Source organism: Emydura macquarii, unplaced genomic scaffold, assembly GCF_026122565.2.
Source record: "Emydura macquarii macquarii isolate MOO-44397 ecotype Brisbane River unplaced genomic scaffold, CSIRO-AGI_Emac_v2 contig_3059, whole genome shotgun sequence".
NCBI lineage: Eukaryota > Metazoa > Chordata > Testudines > Chelidae > Emydura > Emydura macquarii.
The window spans coordinates 53722-74640 of record NW_027133196.1 but is presented as its reverse complement, the minus strand read 5'-3'; the positions used below and the strand labels follow the sequence as shown (position 1 = coordinate 74640).

Sequence of the window (20919 nt, the reverse complement as noted above, 5' to 3'; positions counted from 1 at the left end):
TTCATGCTGCTGCAGTGTCCGGCGGTGAACGTCTAAAGCTTGTTGCCAGGGAGCTCCCTCTGGGCTCAAAACTCAGGCAGCAAAACCTGACAGAGCTACCCCAGAGCTCGTGAGCCAACTTCCTAGCTGGGTGCACCATGGCCATGGGGGTAAGGCCGATAAATATGGTGCATCACGTAATGGAGGGGGACGTGGTGAAGAGCAAGAGTGCCCAGGGGGGCCGCAAGTGTATTCCCGACACACCTCTAATGAACTGCTTTCTCCACTCGTTCCCGCTTGACTTGAACTGAACCGGCAGCCCAGAGGATTTGTATCAATAAGAAGCAATCAGGGCCAGCCATAACGCTACCAATCAATATATAATTGTATCTGGGTCGGTCTATTACTGCAGGCCTCTTCTGGCTGATTGCTGTGGAGGTACTTTGATTTGAACAATTGTTTTCCTGGGCGGCTGGGATTCAGGACAGAACATCCACTATATTGCAACAGGCAGGGCCTGCGCTGCACTAGACATCTGATGCAGCTGTGATCCTTCTAGAGGCAGTCATGAGATGAGACAAGGCTGTGCGGGCAGGCGGGCATGCAGGGGAGAAACTTGCATTTTTATGGGGCCGCTAGGCAGGTTTTGGTAAACGCTACGACGTTTCCATGTGGCGCAGTCAGACAGATTCTGTCTCCTCAGCCCTGTACATCCCCTTGTGTCATGGAAGGGCCAGAACTGTATCACAAGGGACTTGGGAAAGAATTCCCCTGCTCTAGGCACAGCAGTGGGTTGCAACAAGCAATCTCTTGCTGCCCCCTGTCGCAGGGGATGTGCCAGGTGCGGATCCTGGGCGGGAGGTGGCATGTCGGGAGCTGGAGGGGGAGTCTCTGTAGCCTGCACCGCTAGGGAGGTTCTGGGCTGTTCCAGACTGTGGAGCAGCCCTTGGTCCCGAAGGCCCTGCGTCGCCTGGAGGTCAGCACAAGATGTGAGGCAGTACGATGGAACGAAGCAAAATGGGAAAGTTTCCCTCCCTTGGGGGAATCTCCTGAGGGTGCTTCTCAAAGAGTCCAGCACCGAACTGGGATCTGAGCCTAAACATGGGGGGTGGAGTTTTGGGCATCGTGCTCCTGGTTGGCTTGGTTCTCCTCTCTCACTGGTGCACATCAGGAGGGGCCCCAGTGAAGCCAGTGGTGTGACAGACCGTTAATGAGGGGAGAATTAGGCTGGGCAGCAATAATGGGACCTGTGTCCCTGTAGAGCATAGGGAGTTAACCAGCCCAGCTATGCAGTGAATGTCCCCTTCTCTGCAGTAGCTTTAATGATGAATTGGTACCTATCACCAAATCCCTGCCTTATCATATCTAAATGAGAGGGGCATCCAGGAGGCTGCACCAGGAGGATCCCCAGATAACAGTTGTCTGAAGATACCATCTGCGGCCCTGGGCCCCTGGGAGGAAGTAGTGATTGGAGAAAATACCCCTGCAGCCCACAGCGCATCCATTCGTCCATCCACCAAGGGCAGGCATCGTTCCGCCTCGCTGTCCTGTAGATATACTGCCAGGGGATGAATGGGGGGCAGGGGGGAAAGGACATAGCACTATGCAAGCGGCTGGGGGGAAAGCAGCAGCCACTCCAAAGTCTGCTTTAATAGGCGCGATGTATTTCTGGAACCAGAATTTGAGAGGTGGGCGAGGGCTGCAGGAGAAGCAGAGGGGAATATGAGGCTTACTTAGGATGTGTGCTGTCCAAAGGTTCTCCTCATGCTGCAGTTAGAGCACAGGCCTGTGTTCTCTGGACAGCCATTTGGTCTTCCCTGTATCGGTGCCCTGGACCTATTTCTGTGCACACCCGTTCCCCTTGCATTTTTCTTAGCAGAAAGGCCATGAAGGCTACAAATCTCTCTCGCCCACAGAGGTGGAGATCACAATGGGCTGCACTGCAACTGAGCGTGCGCTGCAGCTGCACCTGCTCTGTGGATGCACAAAGAACATTAGACTTCACGTGTGGGGAAGAGGTCTAGCGGGATGGACAGCAGAGAGTATGTGTGGGGGAACCCTTTGTAGTATTGAAAAAATAATCTGTTTCTGCTCTCATGGTTTGGGTTAACCCCAGACAATAGCTGCACGTTCACAGAGGCTTCTACCATGATCCCCCTCTGACATGGATGTAAATCACAAATCAATGGAGTGACACTGGTGTGAGTGGAAGGAAAAAGAAGCCCAATGAATTTACACATGGGGAAAGCCAATCAGACTATCCAGGCCAGTGCAGGATGGAAGTCCACGTTGCTGGTCTCTCCATCCGTTACTTGGTTCAGCTTCAAGTCTATGAGCGAGGTGTGGCCAGTGAGAAAGCACAGATAGGCAGGGCTAAGGGTGCATGGGATCCAGGTGTGAAAGAGTTAATCCCTGTTCGGTGGACTGCAGAAACACATGACAATCCAACCATGAGATGTTTTCCTCCAGCAAGTGGGTCAGAATAGCTCTGCAGAATGGGAACCTGAGCATCAATTTTAATTGCCCAACGTGTGCCGGAGCGTGCAGTCTGTTACTTCAGCTGCTTTGAGCTGCATTTCTGATTTATTTAAGGCTTTCTAAGCCCACTGCCACTACTCCAGATGTTCCTGAAGAACAAAGCAGACATCCCTGAAGTTTGGTTGCATCGGATACTGTACCTGTCAGGGAGGGAAATACCAGCCAGTCGCTGAAATGAAATCAAGTCCCGAGCAATCAGAGGAGTACCGTGCAAGTACCCCCATTGTTTTCAGGAAGACAGACGAGAGGCCTGTCTGACTATGGACTTTATCCCATTCCCCTCACTGTAGTGTCTGGCCTGGCATTCAATCCTTCAGGTCCATCTCATATATGGCCAGGGCTACTCTGGATAAATTTCCTAAACTGGGAACATCTGAACCTTGAGGAGGATGGTCCATGCAACCCACGGTCAAAGCAGTTCCTGCAGGAAAAGGATTGTTTCTCAGCCGATTGCAGTTGAGTGGGTCCCACGGCTCCACTGTGTCCCGTCATGCCCCCACTGCTCCCTCAGCTCCCATCACAACACGCAAGGTTGGTCTGACTTTTCAGCCCATTTCAGGATGAAAACACTTGTCGAAATGTCAGGATTCCCCAGCAGACTGGAAATTCCATTCACTCCTAGGTCTGGTACGGTCTCAATCCACTGCTGCCTCCGACCCTTTTGCAGTGTGCATCAGTTGTTGGCACCGTCCTTATTTCCACACCCAACCATCCAAAGGGAAGTACCAGCAAGGGCCACTCTCTTCCCCGCTGCCAGTGGCTGTGTGATTTAAGCCTGACTCTTCCCAGACCCTTGGCCAACTGGGGTAGGCATCCCTGCTCCGCTAGAAAACATTATTCCTTACAAATCAGCTGTGCTCATCAGCCTGCCAGAGGCCATAAAAACCTCAATGTATGAAATTAGCTTGATTCTGTAAAATAGTTACATCCGGACGGCTGTCAGGAAATCAATAGCGCGCTGTAATTATGTCCATAAACATGCTGAAGAAGCAGGATGGGTCAAAGGGAAATAAGGTGGAGGGGGCGACGGAGTGCAGCAAGCGCTGCTGCTGGGCCCCAGTGAAGATGACTCACTTGGTTCATCTATTATACAGCAAGCTCTGAGAAAAGAAAAAGAATCCATACAGCAGCTTCCAGCCAACCCCCGCACCATTGGGGGAAGAAGTCAGATCTTTATCCTGATGGGAAAAGGTCCTGGGGATGTTTGATTGTGGGGTTTTTGCCTGAATTATTTCCATGATCTTAAGAGTTTTCTCCCTACATGGGGGAAGCAGCTTCTGTAGCACAAGGGTGAGCTGTACGGTCTGAACTGGGGACTTTCCGCGTCTCAGCATTGACCTCTGCTGTTAAGCTCCACAGAGGAAGCTGTTTGTAGCCCACCACAAGGTTTATTAGTCTTACGAAATCCAGGGCCAATGCCCCGAATAGTTGAGCATCATCTCCAGGCACCTCCTCTGTTAAATACCTATTTCCCTGCATATGGCCATAGAGCTCTCTCATATCATCAGCCCCGAACAATGGAACAATTTGAGCCCAGTGGAAGAGTGATGCCTATGAATCCCGTCGGGACTAAAGAATAAGAATAATGTTCCATTGCAGTCTGAGGGAAATCTCAGTCTGATGGAGCCCTTTCCCACTCAGATGTTGCTGTGGATGCGCTGCTCCCCAAAACAGTCGCAGGGGCAGCTGAGCCCTAAGTGTTACTGGCTTGAAATAGATCCTGAGAACCGGCCCAGCAAGACGCCCCAGAACCCCAGCAATTTCTAAACTGGGTGTGGTGCTGCTGTCAGAGAGACTAGGCCCTCTCAAGAAGACACATCTGACAGCAGAAGGAGGCAGGCCGTTGAAGCGAAGAAGGGTGATCTGAATCATGCAGGCTCTGTTGACCAAATAACCCCCCCAGGTCTTCGAAGACTCTGCACAAGCTTTCTCAGCTTTCCAGATGGAAAGTAAGTTTGTTGGAACACACAAGTGGTTTTGTGTGCGCGTTTTCCCCTGCCTTCATCATGTCCCGTGAAATCATGCAGAGCAAGCTGGCCGCTTGCCCTGGGGAGGAAGAGAGGGATTTGGGTGGATCTTGGCCAGGCCTTGCAGCTTGGAGTTAATGAAAGCGTTTCTGTTAAGATCATCTTGGCAATTAGATCAGTGATGCTGAAATCCTTTGGTGTGTAATAAAATAGAGATTCCCATAGCCCTAGCCCACACTCAGCCACCTCATTGCAGTGGAGAAATCCAAATCCAGGCCTTCTTACCCTATCCCTGACCCTCACGCTATTCCCTCTTTTCCCTTGACAGCTCAGAAGGGAGGAAGGATGACACCGGGGTGGGGAGATGAGGCGGGGGAGTGAGCGTGGAATGAAGTGCTGCGGCTCAGTGGTAGTAAATCTGACTGGTGGCGGAGCTCGCAACAGGTCATAGATATGATGCAACCTGGGGCTGATGCTGTTACGGCTGATGGGTGTGAAAGTTCTCTGTATTATCTGCTGTATTATCTGTATTATCTGCTGTCCCACAAGGCAATCCAGAGAGGAGCAGTATGGGATATCTTAAAGGAGAGCCAGCTGGCTCGGCATTCTCTCCGTCACACTCCAGCGGGACACAGGGTTTGCTTTGTCAATGCCATGTAGAGGGAGAGGGTGTCAGAGCGCAAAGATGCTCATCTCTGCTGTGGCGGGTGGGCCGTGGCCATTGTACCCCCCAGTGCCTGAGACCCTTCAACAGCATCTAGTGCCTGCCAAAGCCAAGGGATTTACTTGAAGAAGAGACGTCGGAGAAAGGTGCCATGTAGACAACCAGCTTAATTCTGAGCCAGGAGCATCCTGTAGAGGCTGCATGAAACCCAGTGGCTTTACCTGTATTGGCCTCTTAGGTCTACATGCCTAGTTCACTTGGGTTGATTGTTTCTTGAAATAACTGGGATCATTTTCAAGTGGACACAGAAGTCCAGTTGAGATCTCTCTCCTCCCAGGACTGCAGCCTGCGCCCAGTTCCGGTGGGCACAGAATCCCTTTCCTGGTTCTTTTTCTCCACTGTTCTGGGTGAATAAAGCCAAAGAAGGCCTCTCTTGGCTTGACACTAAAGCCTGGTCTTTGCTAACAAATGTTATTTGCCTTGCGTTTTCCTGAGCAGGATGCATTCTCTTTTATCCACCTAATGTGGTTCTTGCCTCTTGTTCTGTCTTGTGCCCTTCCCACAACAAAAATCATATGAAGACACCACACGGGGCACAGCTGGGTCCCAAATAATCATGTTTGCTAGTGCACAGCAGCAGGGTTTCTACACAGAGAGATAGTGCAAGGCACGATAGCGCTCTGTAGTGTTACACCCAGCTTGTTGTGCACTAAATCTCCGTAGAGATATGGCCTTGAGATGCACAAAGGTGCCAGGCCTTGGTTATATGCACACTGTTGCTCTGGCTGCTTTCTGGCATCTTCTCAAAATGTAGAACACAGTGAGCGCCACTAAAAGGCTCACAGAGTATTTAAAGATCTACTACTCCATTCCTATACAGTCCATTTTCCTCCCCTTTTCAGGTAAAATGACATTCCCCTCCCTCCCCCCTCCCAATACAAATTCATTACTAGCAAAACTACTACCACTAAATATACAACATGCTACAAACGAAGTCTGAGAAGTGGTTTACTACTTCATTGTTGCCAGCTCTTTTGTGATTTTATTGCAAGTCTCTCAATATTTGGTGTTTTTCATAAAGCCCAAGCACTAGGAGTTCTGTGATTTCATGAAAATCTCAGCTTAAAAAAATGTAAGTTTCTCAACTTCACAGTTGCAGAGAGAGGTTAAAAACCTGACCAGAGAAAAGCCAGGAAGCAAACAGAACTCAACATTTATTTTTTTAAAATTTCATGTTTTTTAAGCCAGTCCCATTATTTTTTGGGACTGGCCTGTGATTTTTGGACACGTGGGGTTGTCAGTGCTGCAGCCTCTGATGACCCCTCTGGCTCGATGGATGAGAAGCTGGGGAGGGTTCTAAAGATGGAAGAAGGTTTAAAAAGGTGAGAGGCAGAAACAGGGGGCGCGTGATGCTCTGGGAAGTGGCACTGCATTCTCTACTTATCTATCACGTTTAGTAGAAACAATTCTATTCTGCACAGAAATCGCCCGCTTGTCATTGCCCATTAGGAGTATTTATCAGATGCCTCAAAATATTGAGTCTGATGTTTGTTGGCGTTAATATCGCCATTAATATTAATATCTCCTGGAACACCAGAGTCATGCTAATAATGTTTCCTGCAGGCTCCACTATCCACTTCCCAACTGCACGTTTCCAGACCTCCTTCCATAAGCTTGATTTTAAGGATTTTTCCCCCCTTTTTAACAGTTGATTGATCATGCAGTAAAAAGGGGCCTGGTGTGAGTTCCGGGCATCATTCACCCAATATATGGTGTTGCCACAAGCAGCGGTAACCCCAGGGAGCTCAGAGAGGTTTTGTTTTGTTTTTTTCACTCTGATTTTGGGATGCATTCATATACCATGACAAGCCTCAATATTGTTATTAATTAATTGTGTTGCAGTAGTGCCTAAGAACTGCAGTCTTAGTCCAGGACCCCATTGTGCTAGGAGCTGTACAACAGAACAGAAAGATGGCTCCTTCCCCAAAGAGTTAGCTGGCAGCCTGGAATCTAAGAACCTTCTTGGACAGGTAGATGTTGTCTTGTACCCATAAGGCCAAATTTGACCTTCATTTACACCAGCACAACTTTATGGAGGCTGAGGTGAGGCTATGGCATGGCTGTGGGGAGCAGAGGGCTGGACTAGCAGGGCGTGTGGTAGGTCAGGACTGAGATCAGCTGCATTGGCAGAGCAGTGTGTGGGAATGCGAGGACTGGATTGGCCGGTAGGCTGTGGGTCAGCATTGAGGCACTTTGGCAGAGCTGTGTGGGGAGCCCACCACTGCAGTTTAGCATTGCTCGAGACTGCACTACTGCGGCTGAAAGGACAACTTAGTTCCTAGTTGACAAGTGCATGCCCTGATGCGTTTCTGTGGAAGCTCAGCCTTAATTAAGATCCCATTAACAAATATGGCCATCTTAAAACCTAGCCCAGCTCCACCAAGCCTTTGGAGCAGACCTACATGTGCTTTGCTTCCGTGTTGAGATTCCAGAGCTGTCTTTCTTGGATACATCGAAAGTGTTCATTGTTAGTGTCTATTAAATAATGATCACTTCAGTTGTGCTTTTCATCTTCAAAGCACTTTGTAATTCTAGTTAATCCTTGGCTTCGTTTGTTAGCACTCCTGAAAATGAGGGACTGGGAACTTTGAAGACACCCAGGAGTAATTATCCCTCTGCAGAAGCACCTCAATCCTGACAGGTAGCACCCCTTGCTATTTGAGACTTGGGCTTCACTACACAGCTGTGCTGCTGCACTTCAATCCTTATTTACGGCACCCGCTGCTGTACCTGTCCTGGACTCCCCACACACAGCTGGGCTGCAGGTCCTGAATCCTGACCTAGAGTTCCTCTTCCCCTGCTATTCTGGTCCTGGGTGGGCCTTCCTCTACCACCCTTGCATCTGCGCATACAGTCCTGGTACCCCATGTTCCATGGCCTGCCAACTGCTCAGAAAAAGAACTCTGAGCCAGGAGCCAGACGCTTTCTTGGAGCCCTCTCTCTTTCTCTTCCTCTCTCCACTTCTGTAACTTTTCCATCTAGTACACAGATGTGCTCTGCCCTCCCCAGGGCTTCTTGACCTGACCGCTTTGCCTGGATTGTGTTCTTCTGTTGATGCAATCAATGGACACCACCCCGCGGTGATTGTTAGTTTGATTTGCGGCTGTCTGTGATTGAAACGGCCCTGTCTAGGGGCTGTGTTATCACCATGAGAGCTGAGGGACGTCTCCCAATTCTGATGGGGCCTCTTAGCTTTGTGTGGCTTTGCTTGCCAGGGTCCATGTGGATGCCTGGCTGGCCTTTCTCTCTGATCCCTCATCAAGGCTCTGCCTTTATTATTTCCCCAGGCTCTGTGATTATCCCCCAAATCATGCCAGGCAATGAAAAACCACAAAAGCTCTCGGCTAAGCTGCTGATGTGTATAGAGAGATGGAGCTACGGTTTATTTTGAATGCACATATTGACTGAAGCAGGGAAAACATTTCAATACAGGGGGTTATTTGAAAGATTACCCTGATAACAGGGGTGGTGGTGTTTGAGGACAGGAACGTCTGTAGGCAGGGTATGTGTGATGGGCAGCTTTAATCTGGAGAGGTGACCATCTACTGGGAAATGCCATGATCTTTGGAGAGACAAGGTGAGGTGATATCTTTTATTGGACAAACTTCTGTTGGTGAGCAAGGCAAGGATCTCTGGAGGGATTTCACAGCAAGGAGAAGCTAGCGGTCCACAAGGCCCCTGAACTCTGGCATCCTGGACACACTAAGCAAACACCTGTTGCAACAAACCCTTGCTTGGAACCCTTTGCGCTTGCAACCCATTATGCCCTTTGCCAGCATCCACCGCATGCGTTTGCCATTTGGCTGTAGCGCCATGGGGAGAGGCTCTTAGCTGAGGTCCAGCTGAACCTACGCCACCTTCGGTGGGTCTTCCCCACTTGTGACGGGAAGCCAGGTAGACTGCAGCTGCCAGGCCTCCTGACTCCATCTCACAAGGCAATGGCTCCCATTTTGGAAGTTACCCAGCAGCCTCTCCTCCTAGCAACTGTGCTGGGCACTACGGGCTTGGTGCTTCAGGAGTCCTTGGCAAAGCATAAAGAGATGGTGATTTTCATCTGCGGATCTCAAACCGCTTTACAAAGTCAGGTAAATGACACTGTCCCCATTTTACGGCTCTATTCAGCATTGGTGAGGCCCCATTTGGGGTATTGTGTCCAGTTTTGGGCCCCCCACTACAAAAAGGAGGTGGACAAGTTGGAGAGAGTCCAGCGGAGGGCAACAAAAGTGATGAGGGGGCTGGAGCACAAGACTTATGAGGAGAGGCTGAGGGAACTGGGCTTGTTTAGCCTGCAGAAGAGAAGAATGTGGGGGGATTTGATAACAGCCTTTAACTACCTGAAAGGGGGTTCCAGGGAGGGTGGAGCTAGGCTGCTCTCCATGGTAGTAGATGACAGAACAAGGAGCAACGGTCTCAAGTTGCAGGGGGGGAGGTCTAGATTGGATATTAGGAAAAAAGTTTGTCACTAGGAGGGTGGTGAAGCACTGGAATGGGTTACCGAGGGAGGTGGTGGAATCTCCATCTTTAGAGGTTTTTAATCTGTGGCTTGACAAAGCCCTGGCTGGGATGATTTAGCTGAGGTTAGTCCTGCTCTGAGCAGGGGGGTTGGACTAGATGAGCTCCTGAGGTCCCTGCCAACCCTCATCTTCTATGATTCTACCAAGAATAATAATGAATGATGATAAAACATTTCCGAAGGTATATTCAATCTTGTGCTGCAAGTCTAAACCGGTATGTAACTATTAGAGACCAGGATGGGACCTGTGAGAGGGCACATTATCTCACACCCGCTACTGCAGGTTTCTTGCGTCGTCCTCGGAATCATCTGGTGCTGGCAAGTGTCAGGGACAGGATACTAGGCTAGACGCACCATGGGTCTGATCCAGATCTGATTGCAAATTGTTGCAATTCCTGTGTTTCCATGCAGCATTGTTGGTTTATTCGCTTGCTTGAGGATTGCCCTGTACCAGGATAAAGGAGAAATCAATTCAAGTGTTCGGTTTTGGAATGACAGAGTAGATGGAAAGAGCTGATACATAAAATGACACATCTCACAGCAGAGTGGTGCTAGCCACCTTGACTATCAGGAATAGATTAGCAAACCCAACCCTCGCCCTCCTGAAGATGAGGAGGGGAAAATCACACATTTATTTTTAATTGAGCACGTTCAATTAGTTCTGGGTTTAAAACTTGACTCATGACACCAGCAAATGAAATTCGCTGCAGCCTGCAGTGGGTTGTCAATGAGAAAATGTCCCCTCCGCTGGCTCTCTGGGTGGGAAAGAGAGAAATAATCTCAGCAGCTGGGAGTTTGAGCAGTGGCTTGCAGCTGCTGGTGGGAATCTGGCCATGTATCACCTCCCTGCTTCAGCAACGGGAGTGATGCTCCTTGCTGGTTACTGGAAGGTAGCTTGGTGATGGGGCCTCACAGTGATCTCTCCTGTGTGGTACAACCGTGCAGAATCCTGCCTGACTCAGCTTTTACAGAGCTGCTGTTCATTTCTCTCCGCTTTCTTCAACCGTCATGACATCAGGTGCAAAGACTGAGAGAGGGAGGGAGAAAAAAGGTTTTATGTTCAAACTGTAATGTTTAGAAGAAAAACAAAATCAGATTTGCAGGGGAAGTGCCAGCCTGGAACGTTCAAGTGAGATTTACTATTGTTCTGGCTATTATTATTGTAATTTTACAGAGGCGTTTAGCAGACGATGCACCGATAGATGCATGCTGTAGCAAACTGGGAGGACTGGACGGTTGAAGGATGTGGGGTAATAAGTGACGGCCTTCAAAGCCCATCAGTGCAAGGGGCCAGATTTAAAAAGAGCCCCGCACCTAATGTGCACCCATCCTGAAAATGGGCTCTTCTGAAAATGCAGCTTCTTATTCAGGCACATAAATGGGAGCTGAGCTCTTGGGAAAGTCCGTCCTTATGTGCTGCAAGGACAGTTGCTGGGTGCTGAGCAGTTCTGAGAATCAGGTCCTTATTTAGGTGCCTAAATGGGTTTCTGGTTTGTATGTAGCTCAGTGCAATAGGGGCTGAATGCTGCTGCTCTGATATTCTTTACAGCTTCTTACACTGCGTTCCTTTCAATTTCTGGCCCAAGGAGGCCAATTCCTTGCACGTGAGCATTGCACAAGAGGTGTGACTGCCTATTGCGGGGTGCAGCTCCCGAGTTGGGAGGTGCCACAGAGCAGATGATCTCCATGGCCGCTGGTGCGCGTGCGTATCTGAATGCACAGGTGCAGGAAGGGACTGTGTGAGATGGTGGGTGTGAGACCATGCATGTGCCTGCACACGTGTGTTTGTGGGGGAGCATGAGGCTGCGTGTCACTTTCTGTGTGTGTGATGGTGGGGCTATGCATGTGTTGTGTGCTGACGTGGGACCATGGGTAATTCTGTGGGTGCATCCGTGATGGTGGCTGGGAGAGAGAGAACTTGGGTTTCAAGCATCCCCTCCTGCATGTGCTAAGCCTGCAACCTCACCCTGTGACGCTCCTGAGCCTGATGCTCCCTAAACAAGCAGAGCTGGATCGGTTTCATTTTCTCCTCTCTCCCCGAAAGTTATTCCCCTTCGTCGGCGAGCACAGCCAGAGCCAGCGAGAAATTGCTGACTCCACCACCACGAATATTGTTCAATTATTCACAGATGTGTTTTGGCCCTGCTTGACAAAAGCCTCTGCTTCAGCACATTTTGTCTGCTAACCAAAGGCAGTCATGCTAATAGGGAATCAGCCGTCATTAGCAGAGACTCTTAGCAGCTTTCAACCTCTCCACGCTTTTTCTTTTATCCCCTCCATCGCTTTCTCTTACGATTTCATTAAGGCAAGGCAAGCGTATCCTCCACTTGTGCTTCTCCGGGAAGTCTAACAAGTTCAGTTAAGACACCTGCTTGAATTTCCTGAGCCGGACCTTGCCTTCAGTTATTCATCCCTGCGGTTCTGCACCCTTAATCTCTTGTCCCTTTCGTCTCAGAGGGACCGCCCCTTCCAATGTATAATTGAGCATTAAGAAGCTGTCTGCATGTCCCCAAAGGTGGTGTGAGTGTCCAACTCCTTACACCCCCGGGCTGTAAATTAACTGATCTGTCAGGCTGGGATCTTCTATTAAGTAGTAGAGTGGGGCCGAGCAGCCTGCTAGCAACGCTGGTTGTCACTGGCGTAAAAGTGTTTCATGGCCAGTGCGCTCGCCCCCACCTATCGCCCCGCTACCAGGCAGAAATAATGAGGAATTGGAATTATTATGGTAGTCCCCAAAGGTCAGAGTTAAGATTGGGGCCCTGTTGTGCTGGGCGCTGTACATAGACAACAGATCATCCTTGCCCTGGAGGTTTACAAACTAACAGACTCAAAACTGATGAAGACTCGGGGGTGGAGATATTACATATAAGCAGAAAAGGAAGGAGAAGAAGCCCCTTGGACCAGCACCCGGATCAGAGAGAGCTGGGGGTAGAGGACGTGGGGTGACCTTCTTCTCTTTGCACTCCTCCTGCTGCATAGATGCTCATTCTCATGCAGCTCCCTCCTTGCTCTTGCAATCATCCTTTTGGTACCCGCCTCCAGGAACAACGCTTCGTCTCTCTCAGATATGTAATCCTGGCACTAAGCCGTGGTAATCGTGTGACAATGAAAAGAAGCTGCCCTCCCGGTATCAAATGGCCCAAAGAGGAGAGCGTGTCCTACTTGTGCTACTTGATGCTTAATGGCTATTGTTATAAAATAGTCTGACAAGCCGCCCTCCCTCAGTGTAGCATTTGTTTCCTAGAGTCGACGCTAGCTGCGTGGAGACCCCTTCGCACCATGCTACGTGGGCCTGATGCTCTTCTTGTTTACACTGCAGAGCTCCACTTGGTTTGCTGGAGTCACTCTTGTTCATCATCATCATCATGATCAAGGCAAATCCTGAACAGACGTAGCCTCTTTCCAGCTCAGTCCTTAAGGGGGTCTGGCTGGACATTCAGTTAAACCCATCATTGGTGATCTTAGCGTGCCACAGAAGCTTTTGGTGACCACGTGATCACCAGCTGTGTAGTGGCATTCCTTGCTCCTCATCCCCCATCCTAATAATATGTCCAGACCAAGAAAACTGCCAGAACCAAACCAGTGCTGGCAAAGACAGTTGCTGGGTTCAACGACGACTATCCTCGTTGATTTTTGTCCTGCCTCTCCTGAATTGCACCATTATAACTGAGAACAAGTCAGGTGCTGAGGGACAGTTCCCTGTGAAGCTGGCATAACCCCTCTGAAGTTGGTAGCGGGATTCGTAAGCACCAGAGGAGCGATTTTCAGAAGAGCTCAACTTGTTGGGTGCTGATCCCCGTTCAGTATGCAGCCCCTGATATTGCAGTGGGAGCTGCCAGATGCTGAGCACTTTGGAAAATCTGGGTGTTATTTAAGTGCCTACATTAGGGGGAGGGCCCTGAAAAAACTGTCCCTGAGCTCTGTTCTAAATCTGGTATCCAGACATATTGATATACATGCACAAACCCCGCTGTTCCTTAGTGCATCATTCTGTGCTGCATGAACTGAGAAAACGAAAATGAGTACCAAGGTGCACGGGGTCAGATTCTGGTCTCATTGACACCAGTGTAAATCTGGAGTAACACCACTGAGCTCCTGGAGTTATTCCCTGTTTGCCCTACCATCTCTGAAAACAGAATCTAGCCCACAGGCCCTGATTCACAGCAATGTAGCCCTGTTGGTTTCATTGGAGTCATCTCTGATTTAGGCTGGAGTCAGCCTGGCCAACTGGTGTCCCTCTCTTCCTAGGGCAAGCAGGTCAGGGTGTCCACTGGATTAAATAATCCCAGGGGCCCTCTGTTTTTTAAACCTGGCAAGAGCTCCCTTTCCCCACTCCTCTATACACACAGGTAATGGGCAATAGATCTCCATGCTTTATTGAGATGTGTCCAGCCAGCAGAAGGCAATTTTAAAAGCTAATATGATCTTTGAGATTTACAGCTCTGCTTTATGAAAAATATAAAAGTGGTTCCTTTCCACCCAAATCCCCCCGCCCTTTCCCTTATCCCCCTGGCACTCTGTGTGCTGATTTAAGGGCGCCAGGTTTGTGGGCCCATTAATCAGAGGGTGAATCAGGAAGCCGAGTGCTTTCACTGCATGCATAGGGTCTTTGTTGAAGGGGTGGTTGTGATAGCCCAGTTCCATTTGCTCCAGGGACACAGAGGTGGAGTGTTTTGAATCATATTCATCCAGCTGATTTGTTGGATTCATTTAATTATGTTTTTCGAACCGTTCCATGGAGGTGTTTAGTAAGAGCTGGTTGGGAATTTTTTGACTAACATATTTTTTTTTTCTCCGCAAATGCTGATTTGTCAAAACTGAGGGCAGGTCTCCACTGCTGGCAAAATTTGGTGGCATTCGATGTGCATCACACAAGCCACGCAGAGTGGCTTGCGTAACTCCCATCGACTTCGTAACTTCCCTTTGGCACGCCGTCTCCACTCCACAGAGAAATGCGTTCCCATTAATGCAGCGCTACGCTTTTTGGGGAGGTGGTTTTATTAGATCGACTTCTGGATCGACTGAGCGTGTCTTTGCTGCTGCTCAATTGAACTGGAAAAATTGATCTGACAGTGGTGAATGTGCCGCCCTCCATGTGTACATAGCCCGAAACTTTTGCAGAAACCTGTCAGCACTGATAAAACTTTCACCAAAAATGCTCCCTCTCGCAAATCAGGTTTTCATCCATCATCGTCATCATCAAAAAATAAAACCCAACAAACAACGCTGTGATGGAGTGCACAAACCCCATACTGGCCAGCAAGGGGTTTCAGCCCAGCCAGCCCCGCCCCAGCACCTCTGCAGCAAATCCTCCATCTGGTGGAGCATTTAAAAAAAGAGAGAGAAACAGGCACAGCTCATTTGGGTCGCAAAGCTGGAAGAACGATCTGCAGCCCACAGCACGTGTAGTGCAGCAGCAGGCCTAAAGTCTCTGGTCCAGCTGCCCCAGAAGGGCCCTCCTGGAAGGGAGGGAGGACCTAGCCCAGAAATAATCAGAGAAAGGGAAGTATCTCCCCCCTCTTCTGCTGGTGGACCTTGGATGCTGCTAATGCCTTCCCCCCAACCTCCCTGCTGGCCATGGGTTGTGGCTTGGACCACTGGGCCATGCCTCCCTACCAGCCCCCGGGGGCATTACAAACCTAAACACCCAAAGACTTCATTCTTGGTTGCATTTCTTTTTTCTTTTAAAATCCACATACTTTCATTGAAAATGAAACGCCTTTCCTGGAGGAAAAGAACCCCAGAGAAGAACACCCTTCATTGAAGGGGGGGGAAATGGTGACTGGCTCCAGTGATGGCAGCTATCTGGATTCAGTGTGTTAAGGGTTAAATGCCATCTGACAGACTGAGGTGCCTGAGACCTCATTTGAAGAAGTGGTTTTCAGGGGAAGTGGTAATGCATCTCATGTCTCTAGGTCAGCAGTGACTGAGGGTTGGCTTCCTTCCCATCTGACAACTCTTCAGTAGCCTTCATTAAATGAGTTTGCAAGGTCTGAGTCCATTTCCCAGTGCACAGATGTACACCCTACTTACCTCACCACCACAGCTGGCCCTAAGCAGGGCTGATGCAAGAGGATTAGGTTCCCTAGGCAGACCTTCAGCCTTGCACCGCTCCCCCGTGCCACAATTAACTTCTGAAAATAAATATTGTGAATTAGTATGAATACAAATTCTGCATTTATAATTGCAGATTTATTTTACGTGAAAAAGGAGAGTATTATGATACTGATTGTACATTCTCAGAGTTTCACACCTTTCACAGGATATGTACTAGAAGAAATGCACATTATAATGTGTAATATGGCTCACTGTGGGTTCCTGCAATGAAACTGATTATTAGAATTTAGAATTTAATTTTCCATGCTTTCAGTTTAGCCAGTGTAGAAACAAGTTCCTTCAGGTCACTGTTTTGTGCAATTTCATGTTCTGTTGACAAGGTGCATAATCCAACAAGTCTTTCTTGCATCATTGAGGAACAAATGTATGTTTTGCTCAACTTTAGCTTCGAAAAGCTTCGCTCACCACTGGCCACAGAAACTGGGAGGGTCAAGAGAATGAGGAGCGCAATAAATAAGTTATTTCTGCACGCAAAGTTCAATACATCTTGTGATGCAAACTTTGGAACTCGTCTTGCAATGGCTCATGATTCACTGCACAAATCTGAAGCATCGATGGCTTTGGTGTCCCCATGTTTTAAAGCTTGCTCTCGCTTCAAGCAATGATCCATAATTTGCTTTGATGTTCTATTCTGCAAACTGGGAACATCATAGGGGAAGCCAAACACAGAACTAATTTGATGCAACTGTGTGAATCTTTCTTCAGCTGATTGTATTGCTGTGTCAAGGACTGCAAAATAAAAGTTCACTCTGAATTTTTCTTGGGGGCTCTGAATAAGCTCATCATCTGCTTCATATGTGAACTGATTCCTCTTTCTCCGAATACGGACCGGATCTGGTTCAAAATATGACAGTATCTCCAAATCCTGAGCAAGTTCACAGGCATCTACCAGTGTTTTCCCAAAACCTTTGTCACTCCTGCAATCTACAAGAAACTTCTTGGTTTCTCTCAGTTGATTAATGGCATCATGTATGTCAAATTCCTTTGCCTGAAGTTGTTTGCTAGTTGTATTGATCTCAAAGAGGATGTCATACCACACAACAAGAGAAACTACAACCTTTTGCAAGAGCTTGTGCTTGTGATTCTACTCGTGAGGTATTGTCAGATGATCCTGTTGGGGTAGTGTCATCAGAGATTTCAATTAATGCATCATAGATATCACCTAGCTGATACTGAAGAGGTTTCAAGGCATTAATTTGACTTCCCGTCTTGTTTCATTCAGTCATTCCACTGTAAGATTAGGCACATGGTGCATTAGAACGTCACAACAACAAGTTGAAGCTGAGAAATACACACACACACGCTGTTCTGGCCCATGTTCCACCAAGATTTGTCACACACGATCATCACATTTGGGCCAAGTAGCAGGGTCTCCATAGTTCAAAGTGGTGGTATATTCACTTTCACGTCCTTTCAAATCTCAGTCCTGGCAGACTTCATTTGGTTCATCTTCTATGCTCAGATGATGTTCTTTAAGGTCTATGTCAGCTTGTGAGACTGTAGGCAAAACTGTCATCTCAGCTTCAGTCTCAGGTTGATCCTTTGAGCTACCTTCTTCTTAATGTTGTGGAGTTGGACACAGCTACTTCAGAAAGGAACCTCCTTGCTTCATTTGTTTTTTTTCCTTTCCAGCCTTGCGTTTATGATTTTGTGCCCCAGACCATGTTTTTCTATCCGCCAGGATGCTACGTCAACCGAAAGAGAACGAGGAATAGAAGATGAAATGTTGGGAAAAGACTGCAATGTAAATACATGGAAATCTATAGGTATGTCAGTACATCTGGATGTTTATCAGTAGATCTAGACCTCTCATTCCCACTGCTAAAGCCTGTTTGTTTGCTTATGTCATTTCATGAAGAGTTCATTCAGATTTTTGCCCCCCTCCTCCAATTTTGCCGCTCGAGGCAATGGCCTAGTTTGCCTAGTGGTTGCACAGCCCTAGCCCTGCCTGACCCTTCCATTGATGGACTGCACAGACCAATATAGATTGTCTCCTCTTCCTCCAAGAAGAAGGGGCAGGGTCAAATGATATCAGCAGGGCCACTTGGGAATGCCTTGCCTGCACTGCATCTGTTCTGGGGATAAAGAGCAGCAGTCCTTTCTGTTTATAGAGGCCTTTCATTCCAGTCAATCCAAGAACTGTTCGCACACCATGCAGGACTCATTTCACCCACAACTGAAATGCATCTGCCTCTGGGATGAAACATGCAAGCTGCAAAGTCTTACAGCAAGACTGCCTAAGGCTTTAGGATGGGAAGTGAAGAAAAACACTTGTATGCCATTGAAACAACAGGGAAATCTAACTGGGCATGGCCCTGACTCCAGAGTGCCCCTTATTAAATCGCTAACATCACTTCTTAAAACGCACTCGGCTTTCCTTGAAAGTCTGTATCCAAGAATTGACCAGACTCAGCAGGTCTTTGCTAGTGACACCTAAAGAAACCAGTAACTAAGGTGATACGGCTCTGGTGTCTAAATGTTTCCAACAATGGGATGGCATGGGGTGGTGTTTTCATGCCTGCAGCAGAGAGGAGGCATCAGTGGATGTTTCAGATAGGAGGCTGGGCAGCTTTGAGTGTGCAGAGTTGTGTGCGTGTGTGTGCATGCATTTGTCTGGGTGTGCATGTGTGTGTGTGCATGCGAGCACATCTCTGCATGTGCATGCATCCGTGTGTATCTGTGTGCATGAGTGCCTGCAGGTGTGTGCTTGTGGGCACACCTCTGTGTGTGCATGTATGGGGGGGGTGCATGGCTGCCTGCAGGTGTGTGTGTGTGTGTGTGTGCATGCATGTGTGCCTCTGCTAGTGAATACAGGTGCAAAGTTAGACTGTGTCGGTTTGTTTTGGAGGAAGAGCTCAACATTTTTCAGTCTGCCATCAGATCTGAAAGACACTAAAAGCCGGCCTACTCTGCCCTCTCCCGCCCATTCTCTCGCTCTCTTCCTCCCTCAGCCCCGTCTTCTCTCCCGCTCTCTCCCGTTGCTCCCAGGAAACTTTGAGAGGCTCTGCGCCCTGTGGATTTACTCCCAGCCATTTCCATCAGCAGGCCGGGCTGACGGCTGACACCGTAACAGTGCTAGATTGGAGAAATCCTAGATTTATCCAGCCCTGCCAGGCCCAGCTGAGCTGCTTCGATCTATTTGCTGCTGTTATGAAGTGACAGCATCGGAGGCATGTGCGTTAAGCAGCTGGGCAGCGTGGCTCCAGCTCCCCAATTGGTTCCAGGCAACGGTTGGTCTTCGGAAACCTTTAACTTGTCAGAACTGTTTAAAGGATAGAGACAAGAAAGGAGCTAATGTGATGCTGTGGATGTGCTCCCTCGGTGTGCATGGCCCCGGCAACACTCACTTGCTCCTCCACGGGGCTGGCCCCGAAGGGCAGTCACTGATATCTTTAGGGTGCGCTTCCCTGACCCTTCATTTAATCCATCCTGTCCCTGCCATAGGAATGCAGGCCCAGCCCCTTCTCTGCACAGGATACAGCACCCAGGGACAGTAGGGGGATTTGGACCAGCTGCGTCCATTAGCTATAAGGCTGTAGCAGGCAACTATCCCCTGTGGCTCGGCCACAGATGGAGGGAAGGCCCACGTTGAACAGTGGGGTCATGGCTGTACTAAACGTATTTGTCCCGAGGTTTCCCACCATGGTCATTACAGCTGCAGTTCCACCCCTGGGAAGGCTAACGTAGACAAGTTGCCAGCCCCCCATGGCATTTTAAGCAGCGTACGGTGCAGAGCTGCTGAGCGGGGTTAGATGCCACAGGGGCTAGGACGCTGGTGGATGCCTAGACCCCTGCAGGTATAATTAGGGCTCCCATTTTTGCCACCGCTGACGGGGATGCAGCAGGGCTAGCAACTGTGAGAGATTTTTGTCAGCAAAGCTAGGGTAGCGAGCTCTCTCTCTGTGTCTCGCTCTGTGGGGGCTCCTACATGATGCCCATAAATGTGGCATCGAATTTTCTCCCTCCTAGTCTCTCTCTCTCTCTCTCTGGAGAATATCCTCTAGCCCTTTAAAATTCCCACAGATTAAAAGTATAAAGAAAATGGACCTGCCTCGGACTGTGAAAAGCCCCTGGGACTGTTCAAAGTGTTGCCGATTAGGGGGCTATGCAGGCACACTCCCACTGTCCCCAAGCTGTAGGGTTTTTTGTTTGTTTTTTTTTACAGTGGTCAGAAGGAGGTAATTGATCACTGACTTACCCATGGCTGGAACACACACATCAGCATGTGGGTCGGGTTATGGATGGCTACAAACCCCGTGAGTAGATGCCTTTAATTAAATTTCAACTGAATAGCCTGTCACTGCCGAAGAGGGATGCAGGGCGGGGAGGGAGGGAGGGTGATGTGGGCAGAAGTTTTTGCAACGCTCAACTTTCCACCAAGTGTAGGCTGAGAAAGTGCTGACTGGCCAGAGGGAGATCTTCCACCCCGAGTCACAGGATTCAGGCAGGCTGCCAGGCTGAGTGAACGCGGCATTCTCCTCCCTGGGAGCTGAAAGGACGTTGGCAGGTGCTCAGTTGAAGGGGGGTGGGAGTTGTGGTTGTGCAATTGGAAAAGCTGCTCATCCTCGTCACAAAACCCCTGTGTTGTCTGTGTAGATGGTCAGTGCTCCGGAGTGGTAAGATGATGACAGGCATAGCCGGGGAGGACTGTGGGCCAGGAATGAGGGGGTGATTGCCCCATAGTTTGGGCATTAGCCTAGGATTTGGGAGACTTGGATTCAACTCCCTGCTCTGCCATGGATTTTCTGTGTCCTCTTGGGCAAGCTCCATGCCTCCATTCCCTATCTGTACAATGGAGCTAAGAGCAAGTCCCTGTCTCGCAGGGGCAGAGTGCGGATAATACATTGCAGATTGTGTGGGGCTCTGGCACTATGGCAATGGGGAGATAGTGAAGTGTTGCTTGGAAGGGGTGTGATAAGAACTGACACAGCAGTGGCATGCTGGCAGCTCTGGACTGAGAGGTGTCGGCAAAGCTGTGCCTGTGGGAGCCCAGGGTAGGACCAGCAGGGATGCGGCAGGTCAGGCCTGAAGGCATTAGCAGAACTGTGCAATAAGGGGTATGTGGGGCAGGGTTGGCAGAG

General features: G+C 49.1%; 1 long non-coding RNA gene across 2 annotated transcripts in view; it reads left to right on the top strand.

Moving 5' to 3' along the window:
* Positions 1 to 20919, top strand: part of LOC137141389 (uncharacterized) — a 96928-nt gene that overhangs the window by 50632 nt on the left and 25377 nt on the right. Inside the window, exon 3 of one of the 2 annotated variants that reach the window (XR_010916615.1) lies at positions 12966 to 13039. The exons of the other annotated variant lie outside the window; for it this stretch is intronic. This is a non-coding gene — a long non-coding RNA (uncharacterized lncRNA). Of the gene's footprint in view, positions 1 to 12965; positions 13040 to 20919 lie in introns of those variants that run through there. 2 annotated transcript variants of the gene reach the window in all.